We start from the raw sequence: 27,809 nt of genomic DNA on the forward strand, positions 1-27,809 counted from the left end.
AATATCAAATCAGACTACTGGGATTATACCAACGACTGTGTCTGACTTACCAACTTATTTTCTGAAGGTAAGTATATCATTAAATAGGTCAGCACATTTGGAGAAACTGTGCGTACTTCTCCATTCATCCTTCCTCACCCCCCCCCAAAATGTTCATTTGCACATATTACATCTTACAAGGACCTGATGAAACTGGTGTAATAGCCTAATTAGAAATCATAGAATGGCATACGTGATGCTTGTACTCTATTTGCACTTTTTCTTGTGAATTTCCTATACAACTCTTTTATAAAACAGGAAAATGTCCCGATTTATCACATGACTGATTAAATCCAAAATGACACCACGTGGCATCAAATAGGATGTGATCTTTTCCTCTCATCTTCAGATCTATATGGGCAGCAGGCCAGTCATCAAGTGCTGGGAGTTGAAGAGCGAGTACGTTCTTTTATTAGAAAGGATTGGAGTGACCTTTGCTCTCGGGGGTTAATATTTCTGTCTGCAACCAGGGCTCCCTGCAGACAAACTAAGATTTTTATCTGCAAAACAGAACTGAGGGTGGTCACCATCAATCGATGAATGATATTTATTGAGAGCCTACTGTGTACGGAGCACTGTTCTGAGCACTTGAGAGAGTACAATATAGCAGAGTTGGTAAGAAACGATCCCGGCCTACAACGCGTTTGCAATTTAGAGGGGAAGACCGTCACATTGAAATATATCACAGATAGAGCTGTGGCCTAGTGGACAGAGCCCGGGCCTTGGAGTCAGAAGGATCTGGGTTCTAATCACCATTTGTATTCTGGGGGGACCTTGGGCTAGTCACTTCACTTCTCTCTGTCTCAGTTACCTCAACTGGAAAATGGCAATTAAGTCCGGGGGCCCCATGTGAGACGAAGTCTATGTCCAAAGTGATTGGCTTGTGCCCACCCCAGCACTTAGAACAATGCCTGGCCCACATTTAGAGCTTAACAAATTCCATAAAAAAAAGGTGGGGGGGTGGCAGGGGGTGGGGGGGGGGAATGGCAGAGTAAAGCATATGTCCATAATGGCTGGGGTGGGGTGAGTATCGGCACTTAGAATAGTGCTTGGCATACAGTAAGCACTTAACAAATACCATCATTGATATTATCAAAATGCCTAAAGGGAACCTAGATTTATCTTCCTAGACCTTTGGCTAACAAGAAATATAGAGTAATCAATCAATCAATCAATCATATTTATGGAACACTCACTGTGTGGAGAGCACTGTACTAAGCATTTGGGAGAGTACAGTACAACAGTATGAGTAGATCCATTCCCCGCTCGCAACGAATTTATTCATTCATTCATGCAATCGTATTTATTGAGTGCTTACTGTGTGCAGAGCACTGTACTAAGCGATTGGGAAATACAAATCAGGCACATATAGAGACGGTCCCTACCCAACAACGGGCTCACAGTCTAGAAGGGGGAGACAGACGTGAATACAAATCAATAAATGACGGATATGGCCATTCATGCTGTGGGGCTGTGGGTGGGGTGAATAAAGGGAGCAAATACAAGTACAACCAGAGGTAGAAATCGAACCCAGATAGAGCAAGAAAAAGAATCTGACTTCAGACTTCTGATGGAACTGAAGTTCCAGAGGACTGTGGGCCCCAAGCTTCAGCATGGCTGAGGGACCTGGATTCGCCCCAACACCACCTCTGACTCGAATGATTTCTTCTGTGATCTGAGCAAGGAAAGTAGAACAGCTTCAACTGACGAGCGCTCAATAAATATGATTAAATGAATGAAGAAGCACAGTCTCAAAGACTGCGGCTTATTTTGTCAGTGACTGCAGTGACCGAGACCTGCTAGATGGGTGACGATATAGAGTGAGGGAAGGGATCTAGGGAGGGCTACAAAATCCTGCATTATCAATTAATCACATTCATTATTATTATTAATAATAGTAGTAATGATCATAATACCTGTGGTATTTGTTAAGCACTTACTATGTGCCAGGCACTGTGCTAAGGGCTGGGATGGATATAAGCAAATCAGGTTGGACACAGTCCCTGTCCTGCATAGGGCTCACAGTCTTGGTCCCCATTTTACAGATGAGGTAACTGAGGCCGAGAGAAATGAAGTGACTTGCCAAAGGGCACCCGGCAGACAAATGGCCGAGCCGGGATTAGAACTCATGACCTTCTGGCTCCCAGCACTGTGCTCTATCCATTACGCCATGCTTACTGTGGGCAGAGCACCTGGGTTAGCTGTGAGCTCACTGTGGGTAGGGATTGTCACTCTTTATTGTACTGCTGTGTACCTTTCCAAGCACTTGGTACAGTGCTCTGCACACAGTAAGCGCATGATAAATACGATTGAATGAACGAATACAGTAGAACAGAGTTGGTAGACACGTTTCCTGCCCACAGGGAGCTTACAGTCTAGTGGGGGAGACAGACACTAAATGAATAAATTACAGGTATGGACTCAAGTGCCCCGGGGCCGAGGGAGGAGTGAATAAAGGGAGTCCATCAGGGTGGCCAGAAGGGAGTGGAAATGAGGAAACGAGGGCTCAGTTGGGGAAGGCTTCTTGGACAAGATGTGTCTTCAGTAAGGCTTCGCCGAAGAGCGGAGTGATCATCTATCAGATATACTGATAGCTGATATAATGATAATAACAATCATAATGATGGTATGTGGAAAGTGCTTACTATGTGCCAAGCGCTGGGGTAGATACAAGATTATCAGGTTGTCCCACGGGGGGCTTACAGTCTTAGTCCCCATTTTACAGATGAGGGAACTGAGGAACAGAGAAGTTACGTAACTTGCCCAAAGTCAACCAGCTGACAAGTGGTCTGCACACAATAAGCGCTCAATAAATATGATTGAATGCACTGAATGAATGGTAGAGCCAGGATTCGAACCCACGACCTCTGACTCCCAAGCCCATGCTTTTTCCACTAAACCATGCTGCTTCTGAAAGAGGGAGGATGTTCCAGGTCAGAGGCGGGACATGGGCGAGAGTTCAGCGGTGAGGTAGACGAGAGCGAGGTACAGTGAGAAGTTTGGCATTAGAGGAGCCAAGTGTGCGTGCTGAGTTGTAGTAGGAAAGCAGTGAGGTGAGGTAGGATGGTAGATAAGTAGCAAGTAGGATGGAAGATGGTCCCAGGACATTCTGTAGCAGATCATTTTCTTCAGGGAAGGAAAGTGTGGGAGGAATTCTTGGAATCTTTCAAGTGGAGTCGCTCCCGTGGACGAATTTACTCCAGCCATTGTGGAGGCTGCCGAGGTGGCTGCTGTGGGAGTAGTGACTGTGGACTCTGATCTGGGGGGAAACCTGAAAAGCTTCTCCTGAAGCCACATACCCTATTATTCTGGTTGCAGTAATCACTGTCCTCTCTTCTCTGGTCCCTGGGTTTTTATTTTTCATAGGCTCCCATCTGTCTGTCACCGGCACCCCCAGGGCATCAAGGACTGTCATCTCATTCAGTTATTTATTATCAGTGCTTGACACAGTGCCTTTATGACATTATTCATTAAGCGCTTTCTATGTATTAAGTACCATTCTAGGCCCTGGGGGAAATAAAAGTTAGTCAGTCCAGATACTGTCTCAGTCCCACATGGGGCTCACAGGCAAGTAGGTGGGAGAACAAGTACTGAATTCCCATTTCGCAGCCTGGACTAGGGGATAAAGCATGGGCCTGGGAGTCCTGGGAGTAATTCTGACTGGATTCAAATCCTAGCTCCGCCACTTGTCTGTTGGGAGCCCCGGGCAAGTCACTTCACTTCTCTTGGCCTTAGTTCCCTCATCCCTAAAATGGGGATTAAGACCGTGAGCCCCATAAGTGGGACAGGGACTGTGTCCAACCCAATTTGCCTGGAACAGATACAGGGATATCTGCTCCAGCGCTTAGGTACAGGGCCTGACACATAGTAAGCACTTCACAAATGCCACAATTATTGTGGTCATTATTATTATTATTATGCAGTTGAGGAAACTGAGACTTAGTTACTTGCTCCAGGTCACACAGCAGGCTAATGGTGGAACTGGGATTAGAACCCAGGCCCATGCTTTATCCACTGGGTCACACAGCCTCCCAGTGCTTGGCACATAGTAAGGGCTTAATCAGTTCTACTGCTACTACTGAGAAGCATCAAAGCCTAGTGGCTAGAGCCCAGGCCCGGGAGTCGGAAGGACCTGGGTTCCACTTGTCTGAAGGGTGACCTTGGGCAAGTCACTTCACTTCTCTGGGCCTCAGTTCCCTCACCTGTAAAATGGGAATTGAAATTTATGAGCCCCACATGGAACAGGGACCATGTCCAAACTTCTATCTACCCCAGTGCTTAGTACAGTGCCTGGCACAGAGTAAGCATTTAACAAATACCACAATTATTATGATTATTATTATTATTTTGCAGTTGAGGAAAATGAGGCTCAGTGACTTGTCCAAGATCACACAGCAGGCAAGCGGTGGAGCAGGGATTAGAACCCAGGCCCATGCTCTATCCACCGGGTCACACTGCCTCCCAGCACCTGGCACACCGTAAGGACTCAAACAATATTATTACTACTACTGGTAAGGAGAGCGAGGGTAGACCAGGAGGCCGGAAGACAACAGGGACAGGTGGCCATCGGATGGCAGGAGAGATGGACATTGTGGGATTTCAAAGACGAGAAGGAACTGGGAGGGGAGGAGCCCGCTGACCTCTCAATTTTCCCGGGAGACAAGAGCACTGGAAAGAGATGAGGCCCCCCTGAGGGGAGGGCAGCAGGGCAGTCAGTGTCGTCTGGACGGTGCCAAGTCTTGGTGAGAACACTAATGATAACTGTGGTATTTGTTAAGTGCTTACTATGTGCCAGGGACTGTACTAAGCACTGGGGTAGATAGACGTCAGACATGGTCCCTGTCCCACATGGGGCTTACGGTCTTAATCCTGATAACAAATAATAATAATAATAATAATAATAATAATAATAATAATAATAATAATAATGCTATCTGTTAAGTGCTTACCATGGTCCAGGTACTGCACTGAGTGCTGGGGTGGATACAGACAAATCGAGTTGGACACGGTACCTGTCCCATATGGGGCTCCCACTCTTAATCCCCATTTTACAGATGAGGGAACTGAGGCTCAGGGTAGTGAAGGGACTTGCCCAAGGTCACACAGCCAACAAGTGGCGAAGCTGGGATTAGAACCCAGGTCCTTCTGACTCCCAGGCCCAGGCGCTATCCACTTGTCTGCTGTGTGACCTTGGGCAAGTCACTTCACTACTTTGGGCCTCAGTTCCCTCATCTATAAAATAGGGATGACATAAGATGATGAGGAGGCAGGAGAGGGCAGGGGACAGGATGAGGATGAAGGGAGGAGGTGCCCATGACGGAGTCAGGGGCTTCACTGGCCACAGCAACAAGGAGACTTTTGAGGGTAGGGCATCGGACGGCTGGGAGACAGGTCAGCTTGGCAGGCAGCAATCAGAAAGTGGATAACTGTATTTGGGCAGCGACTTCGGGAAGATCGGTTCATCAAGGAGATTTTTTTGCCCCATCTCTGTGGGCAAAAAAATGCCCCAAGGTCACAGGAGATGAGATCTCTATAGTCCCACCCCGTGCACTGCTGTTCTCCTGAGCACCAGTAAAATCTCTCCAATGGTAGCAGCGTGGCCTTGAGGGAAGAGAAGCAGCAGAGCACAGGTGTGGGAATCAGAAGGACCTGGCCCTGTACTAGGCACCGGGGTAGATACAAGCTAGCAGGTTGGATACAGTACATGTCCCACATGGGGCTCACAGTCTTAATCCCCCAATTACAGATAAGGTAACTGAGGCACAGAGAAGGTAAGTGACTTCCCCAAGGTCCCACAGCAGACCAGTGGCGGAGCTATGACTAGAACCCAGATCCTTCTGACTCCCAGGCCCCTGCTCCATGATAATAATAATAGTAATAATGATGATGGCATTTGTTAAATGTTTACTATGTGCAAAGCACTGTTCTAAGCGTTGGGGGGGGATACAAGGTGATCAGGTTGTCCCACATGGGGCTCACAGTCTTAATCCCCATTTTACAGATGAGGGAACTGAGGTTCAGAGAAGTTAAGTGACTTGCCCAAGGTCACACAGCAGACATGTGGCGGAGCAGGGATTCGAACCCATGACCTCTGACTCCAAAGCCCGTGCTCTTTCCACTGAGCCAAGCTGCTCCTCCACTAGGCCATTGAGCTTCTCCATTATTAGTTGGGTGGATAATACTAGTTATTATTAATGTCATCTCTGATTCTAGACTGTAAACTCATTCACTAGACTGTGAGCTCGTTATAAACTGAAAACCCTGTCTGCTAATTCTCTTGGATTGTACTTTCCCAAGTGCTCAGTACAGTGCTCTGTACATAGGAAGTGCTTAATAACTACCACTGATGGATTGACAGTACGATCTAGATACCTCCCCCATGACCTTGGAGGGGAGGATTCTGCATAGAATAAATTTATCCAGGAGACCCCCCTGGCTTGGGTTGGGTTTGGGTCGGCCCAAGCCACCGGGGACAGTTCTTTCCCCCGGGCGCCGGGTTGAGATTCACGCGGTAGAACCAGGACCTACCGGCAGGTGGCGCCCGAGGCTTGGGAAGGGCCGGCAAGGCTCAATCTTGGTCAGTTCCTCCAGAATCCAACAAGGATCGACCGATCCATCAATCAGGCGTATTCATTCATTCATTCAATCGTATTTATTGAGCGCTGACTGTGTGCAGAGCACTGTACTAAGCGCTTGGGAAGAACAAGTTGGCAACATATAGAGACGGTCCCTACCCAACAACGGGCTCACGGTTCATTAAACGCTTCCAGTGTGCAGAGCACTGTGCTAAGTGCTTGGGAGAGGTACAATACAACGGAGTTGGTAAACACTTTCCCGGCCCACATTGAGCTTTTAGTCAAGAGAGGGAGTCAGTCAGTCAATGGTATTTATTGAACATTTACTGTGCAGAACACTGTACTAAGCTCTTAAGAGAGGACAATGTAACCGAATTGATAGAGGGGGAGACAGATATTACGGATATACACATAATCAATCAGTCCATCAATGGAATTTGCTGAGCACTTACCATGTGCTGAACACCACACTAAGCCCTCCAAAGAGGACCATACAACAGAATTAGCAGACACGTTCCCTGCCCAAAACGAGCCTACAATCTAGAGGGGGAGACAGACATCAATATAAAGAAATAACTTAGAATACCCAATTTTTTAAATGCTGTGGGACTGAGGGTGGGGACGAATGAAGTCCTCTAGACTGTAAACTGGGTCGTGAATGTTTGAATCGCAGTTTTGCCTGAATTTCAACATGGCCCTCCCAAATGATGAGTCAAGGCTCGAGGAGTCAGAGACCGGGGAATGGCAAATAATAGTAATAATGATGGCATTTTTTAAGCACTTACTATGTACAAAGCACTATTCTAAGTGCTGGGGAGGTTACAAGGTGATCGGGTTGTCCCATGGGGGGCTCACAGTCTTAATTCCCATTTTACAGATAAGGGAACTGAGGCCCAGAGAGGTGCAGTGACTTGCCCAAAGTCACACAGCTGACAATTGGTGGAGCTGGGATTTGAACCCATGACCTCTGACTCCAAAGCCCGTGGCCTTTCCACTGAGCCACGCTGCTTCTCTCTCCACCCCTCCTCCTCCGATGGGGTTTTGGGAATCGAACAGTCCGGCTTGCCAGGGTGATGGCGGTTTGGAAATGCCCAGATAGAGCCCGGGCCCGGGAGTCAGAAAGACGTGTGTTCTAATCCCGGCACTGCCACTTGGCTGTGGCCAGCTGACCTTGGGTGAGTCACTTCACTTCTCTGGGCCTCGGTTTCCTCACCTGGAAAATGGGAATGAAGACTGTGAGCCCCCTGTGGGACGGGGACTGTATCCACCCTGATTGGCTTGGATCTATCCCACAGTGCCTGGCATAGTCCATGATCAACTTTGTATCTACCTCAGTGCCTAGTAGATTGCCAGGCTTAGAGCAAGTGCTTAACAACTATCAGTGAAAACTAAAAACAAAAAGGAAAAGGGCAGAGAACCAGTGAAAGTGACTGCACCACCCAGCTTCTGGCTTCTCAGCTGCGGAGAGTGAGGCCTGCCTCTCTGCAGTGTGCAGTTGGCTCCTCGCTCATCACCGGATTCGATTGTAAATGCCCTTTAGGCATTTCGCTTTCCGGGATCGCAGGTGAGCCGAACCTATCGTCGCCAAGCTTGTTGACACCACCCCGGCGCCCCGCAGGGGTCCCGGCGGAGCAGAAGACAATGGGGCTGTAATTAGCCCGGAAGAAGCTGGAGGTGATGTTCGACCAGCAGAATTGAAAGGCTGGGGGTAAATGCCTGTGGCGGCTGCTGCTTACCGTTCTGGGTAAGGTTAACCGAGCCCACCAAGGCCGAGGGCACCGGCTAGCGCCCAGTGGCTAGCGGCCAGGCCACACTGCTCCCTCTTTCTCCCAGGGGGACACAGGCTGGACCTGGGTGGGGCTAGCACCTCAGGATGGCAGGAATCAGTTCTAGCCTCTGAACTGGAAACTTGTTGTGGGCAGGAAATGTGTCTGTCATATGAATGCATTGTGCTCTCCAAAATGCTTCGTACACTGCCCGGCCCACAGTACCGTGCAGGACTCACCGGCAGGGAGTCCCGGAAGGCACCAGTCTCCCCGACAGCTCAGAAATCCGGGCACCGGCGTTTCCCAGTTCCGGTCCTGGCTCCAGGTTCCGACATCTCGGCGAGTGGGACTGAGGGTGGAGACGAATAAAGTCCTCTAGACTGTAAACTGGGTCGTGAATGTTTGAATCGCAGTTTTGCCTGAATTTCAACACGGCCCTCCCAAATGATGAGTCTTGGCGAGTTGCAGTTACCTGACAGAGACTTGCATTTCAAGTGTAGTAATAATAATAATAAAGAAGCAGCATGACTTAGGAGACATAGCACGGGCTTGGGAGTCAGAGGACGTGGGTTCTGATCCCGCCTCCGCCGCCTGTCTGCTCTGCTCTGTGCTCAGCACATAGTTAAGTGCTTAACAAGTACTGTAATTATTGTTATTGTTATTATTATTATTATCTTGAGAGAAGTTCAGGGAAGGGCACTCTGCTGTCTGGGAATTTCTCCTGTTCCTCCAGGAATCCCCGGAGGCCTGCACAGAAACCGTCCTTTCCCACATCCTTGAGATCATCCAATTTCAGCTCAGCAAAGTCCACATTTGGCTGGGAAACTCATCTTGAGCTGGTCACTCCCTGCCAACCGGGCAAGGCACCTACCCCCATCCCTCTCAGGAGTGCCAGAAAAGGAAACACCCGCTTCATCTGACAAAGAGAGACTTTGGGTCAGTAGCAGGCTGGGAGTCCGAAAGTCATGGGTTCCAATCTCGGCTCCGCCACGTGTATGCTCTGTGACCTTGGGCGAATCACTTCACTTCTCTGTGCTTTAGTTATCCCATCTGTAAAATGGGGATGGAGACTGTGAGTCCCACGTGGGACTGGGATAGCATCCATCTCAATTTGCTTGTATCCACCCCAGTGCTTACTACAGTACTTGGCATCTAGTAAGCACTTCACAAATACCACAATATTATTATTATTATTATTATTATTATTATTATTATTATTATTATTATTATTAGCATTATATAGGGCACTCAAAGGGGCCCTGCCAGCAAGCCAAATTCTGAAACCTGCCACCCACCACCTCCCTGAGCAGCAAAAATGGGCAGGGAAACTACAGGCCTCCATTTGCTTCCTCCAACCCTCCTCCTCCCCTTCCCCATCCCAGGCCACAGCAGTTTTCTGGGGTCCTGCTGGCTGCTGGTGAGGTGGGGGTGGGGTCTCCCTGGATCCAGAAACCCTGGCTGCTGGGAAGGGTGGAGGTCTCTGTGAGTCTCAGGGCCACAGGGGTTCTATCTGAGAGGGGGAGAATTCAAGGGTGGGGCAAGGGCCCCCTACCCAAAGCGCTTAACAAATTCTTAAGCCGTAGTATAATTGATCGAGTCTACAGTCGATCGAGAGTACCTATGGAGAGCTTACTGTATGCAGAGCACTGCACTAAGCGCTTGGGAGAGGATGACAGAACAATATAACAGACATAGTCTCTGCCCACAATGAGTTTACAGTCTAGAGTCTAATCCCAGGGGTGCCTGAAGCTCCACCTGCTTTTGTCGAGAAGCAGTGTGGGCTAGTGGAGAGAGTCTGGGCCTGGGAGTCAGAAGGATCTGGGTTCTAATCACCACTCCACCACTTGTCTGCTGTGTGACCTCAGGTCCCTCATCTGGAAAATGGGCATTAAGACTATGAGCCCCACCCACGTGGGACAGGGACTGTGTCCAACCTGATTAGCTTGGATCTACCCCACTGCCTGGCATAGTAAGTGCTTAACAAATAACACAATTATTATCATTATTATTCTATTTAACAAATACCGATCAGTCGATTGTACTTGAGTGCATACCGCTTGCAGAGACTAACAATATTACTGAAACCTTCCCTGCCCACAGCGAGCTTACAGTCTTGAGTCTAATAACCCAAGTTAGTGTACATGTTCTCCCTTCTACTTAGAATGCGAACCCCATGTAGGACATGGACAGTGTCCAACTTGATTTGCTGTATCCACCCCAGCGCTTAGAACAGTGCATGATACAAAGTAAGGGCTTAGTAAATAGTACAATTATTAATAATTAAATTAATGATAATAATAATGGTATTTAAGCACTTACTGTGTGCTCCACACACTACTAAGTGCTGGGGTAGATATAAACAAATCAGGTTGAACACAGTCCCTGCCCCACATTGGGTTCCCAATCTCAATCCCCATTTTATAGAGAAGGTAACTGAGGCCCAAAGAAGTCAAGTGACTTGCCTCAGGTCATGCAGCAGACAAATGGTGGAGTAGCGATTAGAACCCAGATCCTTTCTGGCTCCCAGGTCCAAACTCTAGCCACTAGACCACTAGACAGCTGACAAGTGGTGGAGCTGGCATTAGAACCCATGACCTTCTGACTCCCAGGACTATGCTCTATACACTATGCCATGGTGCTTCTATTATCATTATTATTATTATTATTATCATTATTCCCTCTAATCTTTAAACTCCTTGTGGGCAGGAGTCATGTCTGCCTACTCTGTAGTAGTTTACTCTCCCAAACTCTCTTCCTGTCACAAGGGTGCCAAGACAGGAGATGACTTTTCCTTAAGCCAATTATCTATCAATTAATCAGTGATATTTCTGTGTGCAGTGCACCATACTAAGCGCTTGGGAGAACCCAATACAACAGAGTCAGGAGACACAGTCCCAGCCCACAGTGAGCTCAGAGTGTAGAGGGGGGAGACAAACATGACAGAAAGAAATTACAGTAATTGATCTGGGGCTGAGAGGTGAATAAAGGGAGCAAATCCAAGTGTGACGGTGATGCAGAAGGGAGTGGGGGAAGAGGAAATGAGGGCTTAGTCAGGGAAGGCCTCTTGAAGAGGTTGTGCATGTAGTAAGGCCAGGAGATAGACTAATTTGCAGGACTAAATCCTACCTGGGCTTTGTTGCCAAAGTGCTTTTCAACTGAACAAGGGTGTTCTTGTGTCACGTTTAATGTAATGAATTATGTAAAATGACAGGGGAACTTTAGAATGTTGACCACCAAACCTTGCCTGCTGCCTGACCTCGGACAAGCCACTTAACTTTTCTGGACCTCAATGTCCTCGTCAGCAAAAAGGGGAGTAAATTCCTCTTCTCCCTCCCTCATGGACTGTGAGGCCCATGTGGGATGGGGACTGTGTCCGATCTGATGATGTTGTACCTACCCCAGTGCTTATTACATTCACTGTTTAGCATGTACTAAGCACTTAACAAAGTTAGCATTACTATTACTACTACTAGCATTATGATTATTAATAGTGATATTATTAATAATAATAATGGTATTTGTTAAGCGCTCACTAGGTGCCAAGCACTGTTCAAAATGCCAGAGTAGATACAAGTTAAGAAGCTTGGGCTCACTCTCTTAATCTCCATTTTCCAGATGAGAGAACTGAGGCCCAGAGAAGTAAAGCGACTTGCCCAAGGTCTCACAGCAGATATGTGGCAGAATCAGCATTAGAACCCAGGTCCTTCTGATTCCCAGGCCCAGGCTCTGTCTGTCTGGACCCCTGGAAGACCTTGGGGAGCTGGGGAGGGCAGAGGCTGGGGTGGGGGCAGGAAGGGGCCAGGGTGAGCTGCCCAGCCTGTGCCCCAACTGGTTGGCTCAAGAGGAACCCACTTTTACCCCACCTGGAGCTTGGCCAGAGAGCCGGCAGGAAAGGGGAGCCAGTTAAAGCCAAGAGAGGAGGAGGAGGAGGAGGAGGAAGTGAAGTCATTGGCCTGGAATGTGAAGAGAGCAGTTGTATTGGTAGGGAGGGCCCCATTATGCCCCCAAGTTAGAGCCCCTGACCAATGGAGATGTCACCAAAGGCGGCCCCCTCCCCAGGGGAGAGAGAAAGAGAGAGAGAAGAGAGACAGAGAGAGAGGAGAGAGATAGACACAGAGAGAATGGAGAGACAGAAAGAAGAGTAAGAGAGAAAGACAGAGATATGGAAAGAAGAGAGGGAAACAGAGCCAGAGATAGACAGAGAGAGTGTTCCACAGGGTTGTGAGTCGGGGAGGCAGCGGGGCCCAGCCCCACCCATAGCAGAGGGCAAGAACCAGGGCAGGGCTCCAGGTACTCTCCCAAACCCCTAGTACAGTTGCTGTCTTGCGCTGTCGAGTCCTCTCCGACCCATAGCGACACCATGGACGCATCTCTCCCAGAACGCCCCACTTGCATCTGCCATCGTTCTGGTAGTGTATACAGATTGTTTTCTTGGTAAAAATCTGGAAGTGGTTTACCATTGCCACCTTTCGCACAGTAAACTTGAGTCTCCACCCTCAACTCTCTCGCTTGCCACTGGTGCCCAGCACAGGTGAGTTTTGACTTGTAACAGATTCCCTTCCACTCGCTAGCCATGGCCCAAGCTAGGAATGGAACAGGTAGGCCTCCGCTTGATCTCCCTCTGGTAATCAAGACTGGTAGAGTACTGGAAACTCTCCAGGCATGACCCTGCGAGGGGCCTTAGTACAGTGCTCGCCACATAATAAGTGCTCAATGATTGCCTGACAAGAGGAAATGGAAATTCCTCTTTGTTTAAGCCAAGCGGCTCTGGGTCGCTTGGCCCAACCCTGGTCTCAAACCCTGCCCGCTCCCTGACTTTCCCATCAGTGCAGATGGCACTACCATCCTTCCCACCTCACCAGCCCTCAAACTTGGCGACATCCTTAACTCCGCTCTCTCGTTCAGCCCTCACATCCAGTCCGTCACCGAAACCTGCCGGTCTCACCTCTGCAACATCGCCAAGTTCCGCCCTTTCCTCTCCATCCAAACTGCTACCCTGCCGGTTCAATCTCTCATCCTATCCTGACTGGATTACTGCATCGGCCTCCTCTCTGATCTCCCATCCTCCTGTCTCTCCCCACTTCAGTCTATACTTCACGCTGCTGCCTGGATCATCTCTGTGCAGAAATGCTCTGGGCACGTTACTCCCCCCCATCAAAAATCTCGAGTGGCTACCAGTCAACCTAGGCATCAAGCAAAAACTCCTCACTCTCGCCTTCAAGGCTCTCCATCGCCTCACCCCCTCCTACCTCACCTCCCTTCTCTCCTTCTCCAGCCCAGCCCACACCCTCCGCTCCTCTGCCGCTCACCTCCTCACTGTGCCTCGTTCTCGCCCGTCCCGCCGTCGAACCCTGGCCCACATCCTCCCCCTGGCCTGGAATGCCCTCCCTCCGCACATCTTCCAAGCTAGCTCTCTTCCTCCTTTCAAAGCCCTACAGAGAGCTCACCTCCTCCAGGAGGCCTTCCCAGACTGAGCCCCCTCCTACCTCTCCCCCGCCCCATCCCCCCTGCCCTACCTCCTTCCCCTCCCCACAGCACCTGTAAATACGTTTGTACAGATTTATTACTCTATTTAATTTACTTGTACATATTTACTATTCTATTTATTTTATTTTGTTAATATGTTTTGTTTTGTTGTCTGTCTCCCCCTCCTAGACTGTGAGCCCGTTGTTGGGTAGGGACCGTCTCTATATGTTGTCAACTTGTACTTCCCAAGCACTTAGTGCAGTGCTCTGCACACAGTAAGCGCTCAATAAATACGATTAAATGAATGAAATGGTCTCAGAGCCCGACAGGCGTCCAACAGACCACAGGGAGCATTCCACCCGTGGGTCCTGGGCCGTGTTTTGGGGTGGGGGGGGAGAGGGGGTGGAAGGAGAGCACTGGTTCCCCTAGAGCTGTTTGGGCTGGACATCCAGAGTATAGGATAGTGGATAGAGCCCAGGCCTGGGAGTCAAAAGGTCATGGGCTCCAATTCCGGCTCTGCCACATATCTACTGTGAGACCATGAGCAAGTCACTTCACTTCTCTGTGACTCAGTTCCCTCATCTGTAAAATGGGCATTAGGGCTGTGAGCCCCATTTGGGACACGGTCTCTGTCCAACCCCATAAGCCTGTATCTACCCCAGTGCTTAGAACAGTGCTTGGCACATTGTAAATGGTTAAGAGATACTACAGTTATTATTATTATTATCATCATCATCACCTTCATGGTTACCTTGGCAGAAAATATGGCAAGAATAAATCTATAGGTTTGAAACTCCAGTTACACTTATTTTTGAAATGGACAAGCTGGAAGGTTTCAAAGACCCCCTAAATGTGGGGGGAATCTCCCAATAAAAAATCTACTTGGACCCACCTAGGGGCTCAGATACTAGGCACTTGAGTAGAATTACAGATCAAAGACAGTTATAACAAGTGAGTGCTGAGACCACGCCAATCGATAACCCGAGAAACCTTTGGGACAAGGACAGATTGAATCAAACACCACAGAGGTCAAGCCTTGGCATTTTATAGTATATGGAAAATGCCAATATAAGTAGTACTACAGAAGCAGCATGGCCTAATGGATAGAGCCAGGGCCTGGAAGTCAGAAGGACCTGGGCTCTAATCCCAGCTCTGCCACTTGCCTACTGTGTGACCTTGGGCAAGTCACTTCACTTTTCTGTGCCTCAGTTCCCTCATCTGTAAAATAGGGGTTGAGACCGTGAGCCCTAGATGGGACAGGGACTGTGTCCAATCTGATTAGCTGGTATCTACCCCAAGTGCCAAGTACAGTGCCTGGCACATAGTAAGTGCTTAACAAATGCTAAAAAAAAAAAATTAAAATTCTGAATTGGTTCACTGAAGCAGGCCCTTCCTTTCTGTAGGACGACCCCTTATCCACCACTCCTCCTTTGTTGTTTATCACTTCATGCTATGTTAAAGGGATCTTTTCCATTCATTCATTCATTCATTCATTCAATTGTATTTATTGAACGTTTACTTTGTGCAGAGCACTGTACTAAATGCTTGGGAGAGTAAGAAAGAACAATAAACAGATATGTTCCCTGTCCACAATGCGCTTACAGTCTAGAGACAACGAGCTCTTGTAGGAATTCTTAACTTCCTAGACTGTTCCAGGAAAGGGAGGGAATTCCTGACAGGGAGGGGTATACCTACCTCTGCTGGCCTCTTTCAACCCTACCGCAATGGCCTCTGACTTATTTTATGCATCCGTCCCTCCGTCCTGCCGCCGGTTTTCCCTCCATGGTTTTTCTTGGATCTGCCCCTTTCCTCCCTACCCTTTATCCACGCCCGGGGTTTCAGACTCTCATCACCTCCCACCTGGACTCTCGGATGAGTCTCCCTGCCAGTCTCCCGGCCCTTGTCCTCTTATCATCTCAGCTCATCCTGCATTCTCGTGCCCAGATCATCTTCTGAGAACATCAATCAATCCATCAATCAATGGTATTTATCGAGTGCTTAATGCATGCAGAGCGCTGTACAAAGCGCTTGACAATACAACAGAGTCGGTAGACACGTTTCCCCCCCTACCTCGCTAGTCTCCTACTCACCTTGCCACACTCCCATGACAACCCAGCCCACACTCTTCGCTCCTCCGGTGCTACCCTTTTCACCGTGACTCGATCTCGTCTCTATCGCCGCCGACCTCTCGCCCAAGTCCTGCCTCTGACCTGGAACGTCCTCCTTCCTCGTATCTGACAGACAATGACTCTTCCCCCACTTCAAAACCTCACTGAAGGCACGTCTCCTCCAAGAGGCCTTGCAGACTAGGCCCTCCTTTCCTCTTCTCCCACTCCCTTCTGCATCCCCCTGACTTGGTCCCTTTATTCATCCCCCGCTCCCAGCCCCACAACATGATGTCCTTATCTGTGATTGATTGATTGATTGATATTGATAGCTGTTTCCCCCTCTAGACTGTAAGCTCACTGTGGGCAGGGAATGTATCTGTCTACTGCCATATTGTACTCCCTCAAGTGCTTAGTACAATGCTCTGAACATAGGAAGCGCTCAATAAACATGACTAACTCTAAGTTCTTTGAGGGCAGGGAACATGTCCTCCAACTCTGTTATCCTGTTACACTGTAAGTGCTCAATAAATATGATTCAGTGATTCCCTTCCCAAAGTGAACTTGAAGTCTGAAAACATCATTTAAAATATATGCTCCCCTTCCTCAAAACTTTCCAGCGGTTACCCATTTCTCTCCACATGGAACAGATCCCCTAACCATTGGCAGCAAGACTTTCCATCAACTCCCTCTTTACTTTTTCCCTCTCTTCTCCCACTTTACCCCAACTTGTACACTTGGCTCCTCCCAAGCCAACATGGCCTAGCGGCTAGAACAAGGGCCTGGGAATTAGAAGGACATAGGTTCTAATCCCAGATCTGCCACTCTCTGCTGTGTGACCTTGGGTGAGTCATTTAACTTCTCTGTTAAGTGCCTCAGTCACCTCCTCTGTAAAATGGGGATTAAGAGTGTGAGCCCCATGTAGGATAGGGACTGTGTCCAACCTGATTAACTCAGATCTACTCCAACACTTGGAACAGTACTTCACACACAATATGTGCGTAACAAGTACTATTATGATGATGATGATGATGGTGGTGATGATCATCATCATCAATCGTATTTATTGAGTGCTTACTGTGTGCAGAGCACTGTACTAAGCGCTTGGGAAGTACAAATTGGCAACATATAGAGACAGTCCCTACCCAACAGTGGGCTCACAGTCTAAAAGGGGGAGACAGAGAACAAAACCATACTAACAGAATAAAATAAATAGAATAGATATGTACAAGTAAAATAAATAAATAAATAAATAGAGTAATAAATATGTACAAACATATATACATATATACAGGTGCTGTGGGGAAGGGAAGGAGGTAAGATGGGGGGGATGGAGAGGGGGACGAGGGGGAGAGGAAGGAAGGGACTCAGTCTGGGGAGGCCTCCTGGAGGAGGTGAGCTCTCAGTAGGGCCTTGAAGGGAGGGAGAGAGCTAGCTTGGCGGATGGGCAGAGGGAGGGCATTCCAGGCCCGGGGGATGACGTGGGCCGGGGGGTCGACGGCGGGACAGGTGAGAACGAGGTACGGTGAGGAGATTAGCGGCAGAGGAGCGGAGGGTGCGGGCTGGGCTGTAGAAGGAGAGAAGGGAGGTGAGGTAGGAGGGGGCGAGGTGATGGACAGCCTTGAAGCCCAGGGTGAGGAGTTTCTGCCTGATGCGCAGATTGATTGGTAGCCACTGGAGATTTTTGAGGAGGGGAGTAATATGCCCAGACTGTTTCTGGACAAAGATAATCCGGGCAGCAGCATGAAGTATGGATTGAAGTGGGGAGAGACACGAGGATGGGAGATCAGAGAGAAGGCTGATGCAGTAGTCCAGATGGGATAGGATGAGAGCTTGAATGAGCAGGGTAGCGGTATGGATGGAGAGGAAAGGGCGGATCTTGGCAATGTTGCGGAGCTGAGACCAGCAGGTTTTGGTGACGGCTTGGATGTGAGGGGTGAATGAGAGAGCGGAGTCGAGGATGACACCAAGGTTGCGGGAAATAAATATGTACAAACATATATACAGGTATACAGAGAAGTAAAGTAACTTGCCCAAAGTCACACAGCTGACAATTGGCGGAGCCGGGGTTTGAACCCATGACCTCTGACTCCAAAGCCCATGCTCTTTTCCACCGAGCCATCTCACCCCCACCGCAAGAATCCTGTCACATTACCACCTGGTGGGAATGCATTCATTCATTCAATCGTATTTATTGAAAGTTCACCGTGTGCAGAGCACTGTACTAAATGCCTAGGAGAGTACAATGGAATGATAATACAGACACATTCCTTGCCCACAATGGAAATGGAAGGCACAAGACTGGGCAGACACGTGCCTGTCCCGGTGAACTTCCACTCTCTGGTGCGTGGGTGGATGACCCACTGTGGTTTGGGCGGGACGACTCCCTTCTGTGACGTGTAGGCAAGTGAAATAGTAACCCGGCCCAAGACCGATTAAAACACGGAACGATGTTTCCCCATGTCTCTGCTGCTTGTAAGCTGTGAGCCACCCCCTTTCCCCTCCAAATCCACCCACAGCCTCCCATGCATGCCCAGTCAGGCAGGCAGACATTCACATACTAGCGGGCACCCACACACACCCCCCCTCCCACACAAGAACACACAAATAATAAGGACAATTGTGGTGTTTGTTAAATGCTTACTCTGTACCCTGCACTGTTCTAAGTGCTGGGGTAGATAGGAGATCATCAGGACCCAAGAGGGGCTCCCACTCTGAGGAGGAGGGAGAACAGGGATTGAATCCCCATTGTGCAGATGAGGGAACTGAGGCCCAGAGAAGTGAAGTGACTTGCTCAAGGTCACACAGCAGGCATAATAATAATAATAATAATAATAATAATAATAATAACAATAATAATAATAATGGTATTTGTTAAGCGCTTACCATGTGCCAGGAACTGTCCTAAGTGCTGGGGATACAAGCAAACGGAGTTGAACACAGTCCCTGTCCCTTGTGGGGCTCACAGTCTAAATCCCCATTTTACAGGTGAGGGAACTGAGGCCCAGGGAGTAATAATAATAATAATAATATCATTTATTAAGCGCTTACTACATGCAAAGCACTGTTCTAAGCACTGGGGAGGTTACAAAGTGATCAGATTGCCCCAAAGGGGGTTTACAGTCTTAATCCCCACTTTACAGATGAGGTAACAGAGGCACAGAGAAGTTAAGTGACTTGCCTAAAGTCACACAGCTGATGTGAAGTGACTTGCCCAAGGTCACCCGGCGGACAAGTGATGGAGTCAGGATTAGAACCTTCCGACTCCCAGGCCCATGCTCTATCCTCTATACCATGTGGAACCCGGATGAGAACCCAGGTCCTCTGACTTTCAGGCCTGTGCTCTTTCCACTAGGCCAAGAGTCAGTCAATCAATCCATCGTATTTATTGAGCACTTACTGTTTGCACTTGGGATGCCTCAGGACCCCCTCCTCTAGACTGTAAGCTCATTATGGGAAGGGGTCTTCTAATTCTGTTAGATTGTCCTCTCCCAGGTGCTACAGACAGTGCTCTGCACATAGTCAGCGCTCAACAGACACCACTGATTGGTTGAGTGATTGACCCTTTTCCTGCAGAGCAGTTGTCTGTCAATCAGGCAAGGGGAGAGTCAGGGGAGAGGCAGGTTTTATGCCGAGACCACAAAGTCACTTCAGCCAATCACGGTATTTACTGAGTGTTCACTATGTGAAGAGCACTGCACTGAGCGCTTGGGCGAAAACTAGTGGACACACCAGAACTAGCGGACATATTCCCTGCCGATAACGAGCTTCCGGTGTAGAAGGTATCAATGAATTATGTGCTTTCTTTGGGCAAAGCACTGTAACTATGCACTTAGAGGGTATAATGCAGTCGGTAGATACACTTGTGCTGGGAGGGAGGATGATAATAATAATAATAACAATGATAATAGTAATCAATATGTATTTGAAAATCACTTTTGGTAATACGAAGTTGATTGATATCTTTCAAAAGGCCCGGCCCTGTTTGAAGAACTTTCCTGGAGATCTTCCTCTGGGCAGAGGATGGGAGGGAATAGCTGATGCTAAGGTCAGGCTTCAGAAATGACACATGAGCCTTCTCATTTTATCAGTTTTCTTTTTTTTCTTATGGTATTAGTTAAGTACCTATTATGGGACTATTACTGTTCTAAGTGATGAGGTGCAGCTAATTAGGTTGGATACGGCCCATGTCCCACAGGGGCTCACAGATTAAGATTAAGATTACAGATGAGGGACCTGAGGCCCAGAGAGGTGATGTGACTTGCCAAAGGTCACACAGCAGGCTATGAAGCAGAGTAATCCAGTGGAAAGAACACAGGCCTGGGAAACAGGGGACCTGGGTTCGAAACCCAGCTCTGCCTGGAAATCCTATTTATTGAGTGCTTACTGTTTGCAGAGCACTGTACTAAGCGCTTGGGACATACAAGTCGGCAGCATATAGAGATGGTCCTTACCCAACAGCGGGCTCACAGGCTAGAAGGGGGAGACGGAGAACAAAACCAAGCATACTAACAAAATAAAATAAATAGAATAGATATGTACAAGTAAAATAAATAGAGTAATAAATATTTACCAACGTATATACATACATACAGGTGCCGTGGGGAAGGGAAGGAGGTAAGATGGGGGGATGGAGAGGGGGACGAGGGGGAGAGGAAGGAAGGGGCTCAGTCTGGGAAGGCCTCCTGGAAATCGTATTTATTGAGCGCTTACTGTGTGCACAGCACTGTACTAAGCGATTGGGACGTACAAGTAAGCAGCATAGAGAGACGGTCCTTACCCAACAGCGGGCTCACAGTCTAGAAGGGGGAGACAGAGAACAAAACAAAGCACGGAGGCAGGCTTTTCAGGGAGGAAGGACAGGCATGGCCCAGCCCGAGTAGGGCAGGGTGGATTGGGAGCCTGTGTCTGAGCACTGTACTAAGCGCTTGGGACGTACAAGTCGGCAACATATAGAGACGGTCCTTACCCAACAGCGGGCTCACAGTCTAGAGGAGGGGGACAGAGAATAAAACAAAGCACGGAGACAGGCTTTTCAGGGAGGAAGGACAGGCATGGCCCAGCCCGAGTAGGGCGGGGCGGAATGGGAGCCTGTGTAAGACCCTGAGGCGGGGCCAACTGAGGGTGGAGGTGACGCCTTCCTCCTCCCCGCGGGAGCCGGTGCTCAATCAATCAATCAATCGTATTTATTGAGCGCTTACTGTGTGCGGAGCACTGTACTAAGCGCTTGGGAAGTACAAGTTGGCAACATATAGAGACAGTCCCTACCCGACAGTGGGCTCACAGTCTAAAAGGGGGAGACAGAGAGCAAAACCAAACATACTAACAAAATAAAATAAATAGAATAGATATGTACAAGTAAACTAAATAAATAAATAGAGTAATAAATATGTACAAACATATATACATATGCTCAAGGAAAGTGGCATGGCCGAGGCCCAGCCCTGACCACTTCCACCGAGGGAGGTGCCCATCCTCGCCCTCGCCCCACCTCAGAGAAACATTGCGGCCCCGCGGATAGAGCACGGGTTTGGGAGTCACCTCAATCAATCAATCAATCGTATTTATTGAGCACTTACTGTGTGCAGAGCACTGTACCAAGCGCCTGGGAAGTCCAAGTTGGAAACATATAGACAGTCCCTACCCGGCAGTGGGCTCAGAGTCTAAAAGGGGGAGACAGAGAGCAAAACCAAACATACTAACAAAATAAAATAAATAGAATAGATATGCAAGTAAACTAAATAAATGAATAGAGTAATAAATATGTACAAACATATATACATATGCTCAAGCAAAATGGTGCGGCCGAGGCCCAGCCCTGACCACTTCCACCGAGGGAGGTGCCCATCCTCGCCCTCGCCTCAGAGAAACATTGTGGCCCCGTGGATAGAGCACGGGTTTGGGAGTCACCTCGTGGGGCAGAGACTCTCTGCCCTGTGACCCCGTGCGGAAGTCACTTCCCTCGGCCTCAGTCAACTCGCCTGTCAAATGGGAACGATGACTGTCCAACCCGGCAGTAAGCCCTCAGCCAATAGCCTAAAAACAAAAACACCGCGAAGCTGAGCGTCTCAGATATTGCTCAACGGATGCATTTGTAAGTGCTGAGGGCGGCGTGAATAAAGGGGGCAAATCGAAGCCGCCACACCCCAACTCTCCTCATTTTCAAAGCCTTACAAGAAATCCTTTCTCTAGAGGAAGCCAGCTCTAATTGCCCCCCATTTTCCCTCTGTACTGCATCACTTTATATACTTGGGCCCAAACCATTTAAGTAGCCTGGCATTCACCCCAACCCCTGCATGTAATAGCCTTAGAGCTGTCTGCCTCTATTACCTGTAATTTTTTTGCTCTTTGTGGGCAGGGAGTGCGTCTGTTATAATAATAATAATGATGGCATTTGTTAAGCGCTTACTATGGGCAAAGCACTGTTCTAAGCGCTGGGGGGATACAATGTGATCAAGCTGTCCCACGTAGGGCTCACAGTCTCAATCCCCATTTTTACAGATGAGCTAACTGAGGCTCAGAGAAGTTAAGTGACTTGCCTCTCCCAACTGGCTAGTACAGTGCTCTGCACACAGTATTGTAAGCCCAGTGTGGGCAGGGATCATCTCTTATTATTGCTGAATTGTACTTTCCAAGCGCTTAGTACAGTGCTCTGCACACAGTAAGCGCTCAATAAATACGATTGAATGAATGAGTCAGAAATCATTGGTTCCAATCCCGGCTCCTCCACTTGTCAGCTGTGTGACTTTGGGAAAGTCACCTAACTTCTCTCGTCTGTAAAATGGGGATCAAGACTGCAAGCCCCATGTGGGACAACCTGATGACCTTGTATTCCCCCCTCCCCAGCGCTTAGAACAGTGCTCTGCCCACAGCAAGCGCCCAACAAATGCCATCATTATTATTCTCCGGGACGCAGTTATCTCATCTGTAAAATGAGGATCAAGACTGTGAGCACGTTGTTGGATAGGGACCGTCTCTACATGCTGCCGACCTGCACTCCCCAAGCGCTCAGTACAGTGCTCTGCACACAGTAATCACTCAATAAATACGATTGAATGAATGTGGGGCAACCCGATGACCCTGTATCTGCCACTTCTCTGCTGCTCAGTTTCCTCATGTCTAAAATGGGAATTTGATACTTGTTCTGCCTCCTACTTAGACTGTGACCCCACGTGGGATAGGGACAGTGTCCGACCTGATGAACCTATACCTAGCCCAGTGCTTAGAACAATGTTTGGCACCTAGTAAGTGCTTAACAAGTACGATAATTATTGTAACCATAACAAGTACCATATTTATTAAATGTGGGAGCTGGGACAAGAACCCAGCTCCTCTAGACTGTCAGCTTGTTGGGGGCAGGGAATATGCCTGTTGAGGGTTCTATTGTACTCTTCGAAGCGCTTAGTACAGGGCTCTGCACACAGTAGGCATTCAAGAAATACGACTAAATGATTCTGACATTCCACGCTCCCTAACTATGAAGTGCAGGTGTTTTTGAGGCGCTTTTTTTCAGAATGCGTTTCCTTTGGATGAGTGAAATCGGCTGAAGGAAGAAGTGCGCGTTCTGCCTTTATTTTGGGGAAAAAAACCAAAAAAAACAGACTTGATTCAATCTACCCGACAAAACGGTATCTGCGATCCCGCCGGGGGAGCCACGAACTGACCTTTCCAGGGAAGACCATGGACGCCAAACCGGGAGCGCTGGGTTCAGGATGGATGCCACTTGTCCGGTCGCCAACCCATTAGGAGGTCCCTCCGTGGGGGCGGGAGACCCCGGCCCAAGGAGGCCCCCGGATGTGGGGAGACCCTGAGAACGCAGCCGAAGCCTCTCCGCACGCTGGATCGGAAGATGAGGTTGTGTGGAGGCAATTCTGCTGGATTCCTGGGGACGTGGGGGCCGGTGGCTCGGTCGCCTCGGTCACTCGGTCAGCTTCTTCGCTTTCTGTGACACCTTTATGGGCTCTGATGCCGGTTAATCGAGGGAGAGCAACTGCAGAGCAGAGACAAAAATCTCTGTTCCAGGAACCATAGTCCTGGGGAATTCAATCCACTAGATCCTAGGCACCCTAACCTCCTTATAACTTTATCTGTAAGGGCTGAGTACAGTGGTTTATACACAGTAAGTGCTCAATAAATACAATTGAATGAATGAATGAATGAATGAACCCCATCTCCACCCCACAACACTTAAGCATCTGTCCCTACACCCTGCCACTTCCAATGCCATTCAGGCAAAAACTCCTCACCCTCGGCTTCAAGGCTCTCCATCACCTCGCGCCGTCCTACCTCACCTCCCTTCTCTCCTTCTACAGCCCAGCCCGCACACTCCGTTCCTCTGCTGCTAACCTCCTTACTGGGCCTTGGTCTTGCCTGTCCCGCTGTCGACCCCCGGCCCACGTCCTCCCCCTAGCCTGGAATGCCCTCCCTCCGCACATCCGCAAGCTAGCTCTCTTCGTCCCTTCAAAGCCCTACTGACAGCTCACCTCCTCCAGGAGGCCTTCCCAGACTGAGCCCTCTCCTTCCTCTCCCCCTCCCCATCCCCCTGCTTTACCTCCTTCCCCTCCCCACAGCACCTGTATATATGTATATATGTTTGTACGTATTTAGTACTCTATTTTATTTGTATATATTTATTCTATTTATTTTATTTTGTTAATATGTTTGGTTCTCTGTCTCCCCCTTCTAGACTGTGAGCCCACTGTTGGGTAGGGACACTCTCTATATGTTGCCAACTTGTACTTCCCAAGTGCTTAGTACAGTGCTGTGCACCCAGTAGGCACTCAATAAATATGATTGAATGAATGAATGAATGCCCGTCTGTTTCCCTCTCTAGACTCCTTGTGGATAGGGAATGTGTCTGCTAATTCCCTTCTAGTGTCCTCTCCCAAGCGCTGGTCCAGTGCTGTGCACCCAGTAAGCGCTCAATAAACACCACCAACTGATCGATCAATTGAAGGATTGACTGCTGGACACCTCTGGTCCACTGGCAGGCCCCCCGGTCCCAGGGTCTGTATTTAATAATAATAATGGCATTTATTATGTGCTTACTATGTGCAAAGCATGTAGTGGAGTGAGCATGGGCTTGAGAGTCAGAAGGTCATGGGTTCTTATCATTCATTCATTCATTCATTCTATCATATTTATTGAGCGCTTACTGGGTGCACAGCACTGTACTAAGTGCTTGCAAAATACAATTCGGCAACAGATAGAGAGTGTCCCTACCCAACAGTGGGCTCACAGTCTAGAAGAGGGAGACAGAGAACCAAACAAAACATATTAACAAAATAAAATAAATAGAATAAATATCTACAAATAAAATAAATAAATAGAGTACTAAATACGTACAAACATATATACATATATACAGGTGCTGTGGGGAGGGGAAGGAGGTAAAGCAGGGGGATGTGGAGAGGTAGGATGTGGGCCAGGGGTCAATGGGGGGATAGGCAAGACCAAGGCCCAGTGAGGAGGTTAGCAGCAGAGCAGCGGAGTGTGTGGGCTAGGCTGTAGGGGAAGCAGCGTGGCTCAGTGGAAAGAGTGTGGGCTTGGGAGTCAGAGGTCATGGGTTCGAATTCTGGCCCCACCACTTAGCTATGTGACCTTGGGCATGCGACTTCACTTCCCTGTGCCTCAGTTACCTCCTCTGTAAAATGGGGATTAAGACAGTGAGCCCCAAGTGGGGCAACCTGATCACCTTGTATCCCCCCAGTGCTTAGAAGAGTGTTTTGCACATAGTAAGTGCTTAACAAATTCCACCATTATTATTATTATTATTATCATTATTATTATTATTAGAAGGAGAGGAGGGAGGTGAGGTAGGAGGAGGCAAAGGGATGGAGAGCTTCAGTGCCGATTGTGAGGAGTTTTTGCTTCATGCGAAGATTGATAGGCAACCACTGGAGATTTTTGAGGAGCAGGGTGACACGCCCAGAGTGTGATTGAGAATGTGTGCCCCACCTGGGACGGGGACTCTGTCCAACCCGATTTGCTTGTATCCACCCCAGCGCTTAGGGGTAGCAGTAGCAGGAAGAGGAAGAAAGGTTAGTGGGGGAAGAGGCAAGTGGGGGAAAGGAGGCAGAGGTACCAGGGAAAGAAATGGGAGAAAGAGGAAGTGGGGGGAAAGGGCTAACAGTAACGGGGGGGGGGGGAGCGGTGGGAGGAGGAAATTGGGGAGAAGGAGGTGGGGGGAGGAGGTAGGGGTAGCCGGGGTGTGAGCCCATTGTTGGGTAGGGATTGTCTTATCTCTCGTCGAATTTTACTTTCCAAGCGCTTAGAACAGTGCTCTGCACACAGTAAGCGCTCAGTAAATACGATTGAATGAATGAATGAAAGGGATGGAGAAGTTATCATTCATTCCCTCATTCGATCGTATTTACCAAGCGCTAACTGTGTGTCGCGCACAGTACTAAGTACCTGAGAAGAATACAATAAAACAAGACACAGAAACATTCCCTGCCCACCGCTGACAGTTTAGAGGGGGAGACAGGCATTAATGGAAATAAATAAGGAAGCGGGGAGAGAAGATTGGGAAGAAGATTGGGCGGGGGGGGAGGGCTAGGGGTAGCAGGGGAAGAGATGGGGAAGGAGGAAGTGGGGGAAAGGGCTAGGGGCTGTGGAGGGCAGGAGACTGAGGGAGAAGGAGGGGGTGGGAGGTAGGGATAGCAGGGGAGGAGATGGGGGAAGGAGGTAGTGGGGACAAGGGGCCAGAGGTATTAGCGGGGAGGAGATTGGGGGAGAAGGACGTGAGGGAAGGAGGTAGGGGGGAGATGGGGAGGAGATGGGGAGGTGGGGGTGGGGGAAGAAAGAAGTGGGAATAAGGGGCTGGGGGTAGTGGAGGAAGGAGACTGAGGGAGAAGGAGGTGGGTAGGAGATGGGGAGGAGGAAGTGGAGGAAGGGGGTAGGGGTACCTGGGGAAGGAGAAAGGGGAGAAAGAGGTGGAGGAATGAGGTAGGGGTAATAATGATGATGATAATAAGAATGACGGTATTCGTTAAGTGCTTACTATGCGCCAGGCACTGTACTAAGCGCCCAGCTCCACCAATTGTCAGCCGTGTGACTTTGGGCAAGTCACTTCACTTCTCTGGGCCTCAATTACCTCACCTGTAAAATGGGGATTAAGACGGCGAGCTCCGCTCCCCAGCCCGTGGGACAACCTGATCACCTTATATCCTCCCCAGCGCTTAGTACAGTGCTTTGCACATAGTAAGTGCTTAATAAATACGATTGATTGATTGATTAATAAATGCCAACATTATTATTATTATTATTATTATTATTATTATTATTATTATTACAAGCAAATCGGGTCGAATACAGTCCCTGTCTCATGTGGGGCTCACAGTCTCCATAGCGCTTCAGAACAGTGCTAGGCACAGAGTAAGCGCTTAACAAATACAATCCTCATTATTTTGCAGATGAGATAACTGTGGCGCAGAGAAACGAAGTGGCTTGGAAAGAAGGTTAGGGGAGCGGAGGGGGGAGATTGGGGGAGAAGGAGGCGGGGGAAGGAAGCGGGGAGAAAAGAGGGATGGGGGGAGGCAGGGAAAGTGGTGGGGGCGGGGCAGGGGGTGTCCCTCTTCCTCCCTTCCTCCCCCCGGCCCGGTCTCAGGTACAGAAGCGGGAAAGTGAGGAGGGGGTCGGGAGACGGGGAGCCTGCTGACCTCTTTCTCTTCCATGGGGATTGGGAAGGTGGGCCGGGCGGCCAGCCTCCTGGGAGGGACCGAGCAGCAGGCGGGGGAGCCGCCGGTCGGGCCGAGCCAGGCCCGGAGGCCCCGAGTGGACCACGGAGAGTCTGGCGGGGAGCACGGGGAGCCAGGCGGGGAGCACGAGGAGCCAGCCGGCCAGCGCTCCACCGCCGC

At 49.1% G+C, this 27,809-nt stretch overlaps 1 protein-coding gene and 1 non-coding gene across 2 annotated transcripts in view; both read right to left on the reverse strand.

Annotated features, from left to right (window-relative positions):
- LOC119935194 (multiple epidermal growth factor-like domains protein 11) overlaps positions 1-27,809 on the reverse strand; it is a 150,312-nt gene that overhangs the window by 79,081 nt on the left and 43,422 nt on the right. Inside the window, exon 11 of the mRNA XM_038754851.1 lies at positions 23,616-23,941. The gene's annotated coding sequence lies outside the window, so the exon portion shown is untranslated. The remainder of the gene's footprint in view (positions 1-23,615; positions 23,942-27,809) is intronic.
- On the reverse strand, positions 12,922-13,058 carry LOC119935404. The gene has a single exon (XR_005453289.1). It is a non-coding gene; the product is annotated as a small nucleolar RNA SNORA7 (small nucleolar RNA).

This window comes from Tachyglossus aculeatus, chromosome 11 (assembly GCF_015852505.1).
Source record: "Tachyglossus aculeatus isolate mTacAcu1 chromosome 11, mTacAcu1.pri, whole genome shotgun sequence".
Classification (NCBI taxonomy): domain Eukaryota; kingdom Metazoa; phylum Chordata; class Mammalia; order Monotremata; family Tachyglossidae; genus Tachyglossus; species Tachyglossus aculeatus.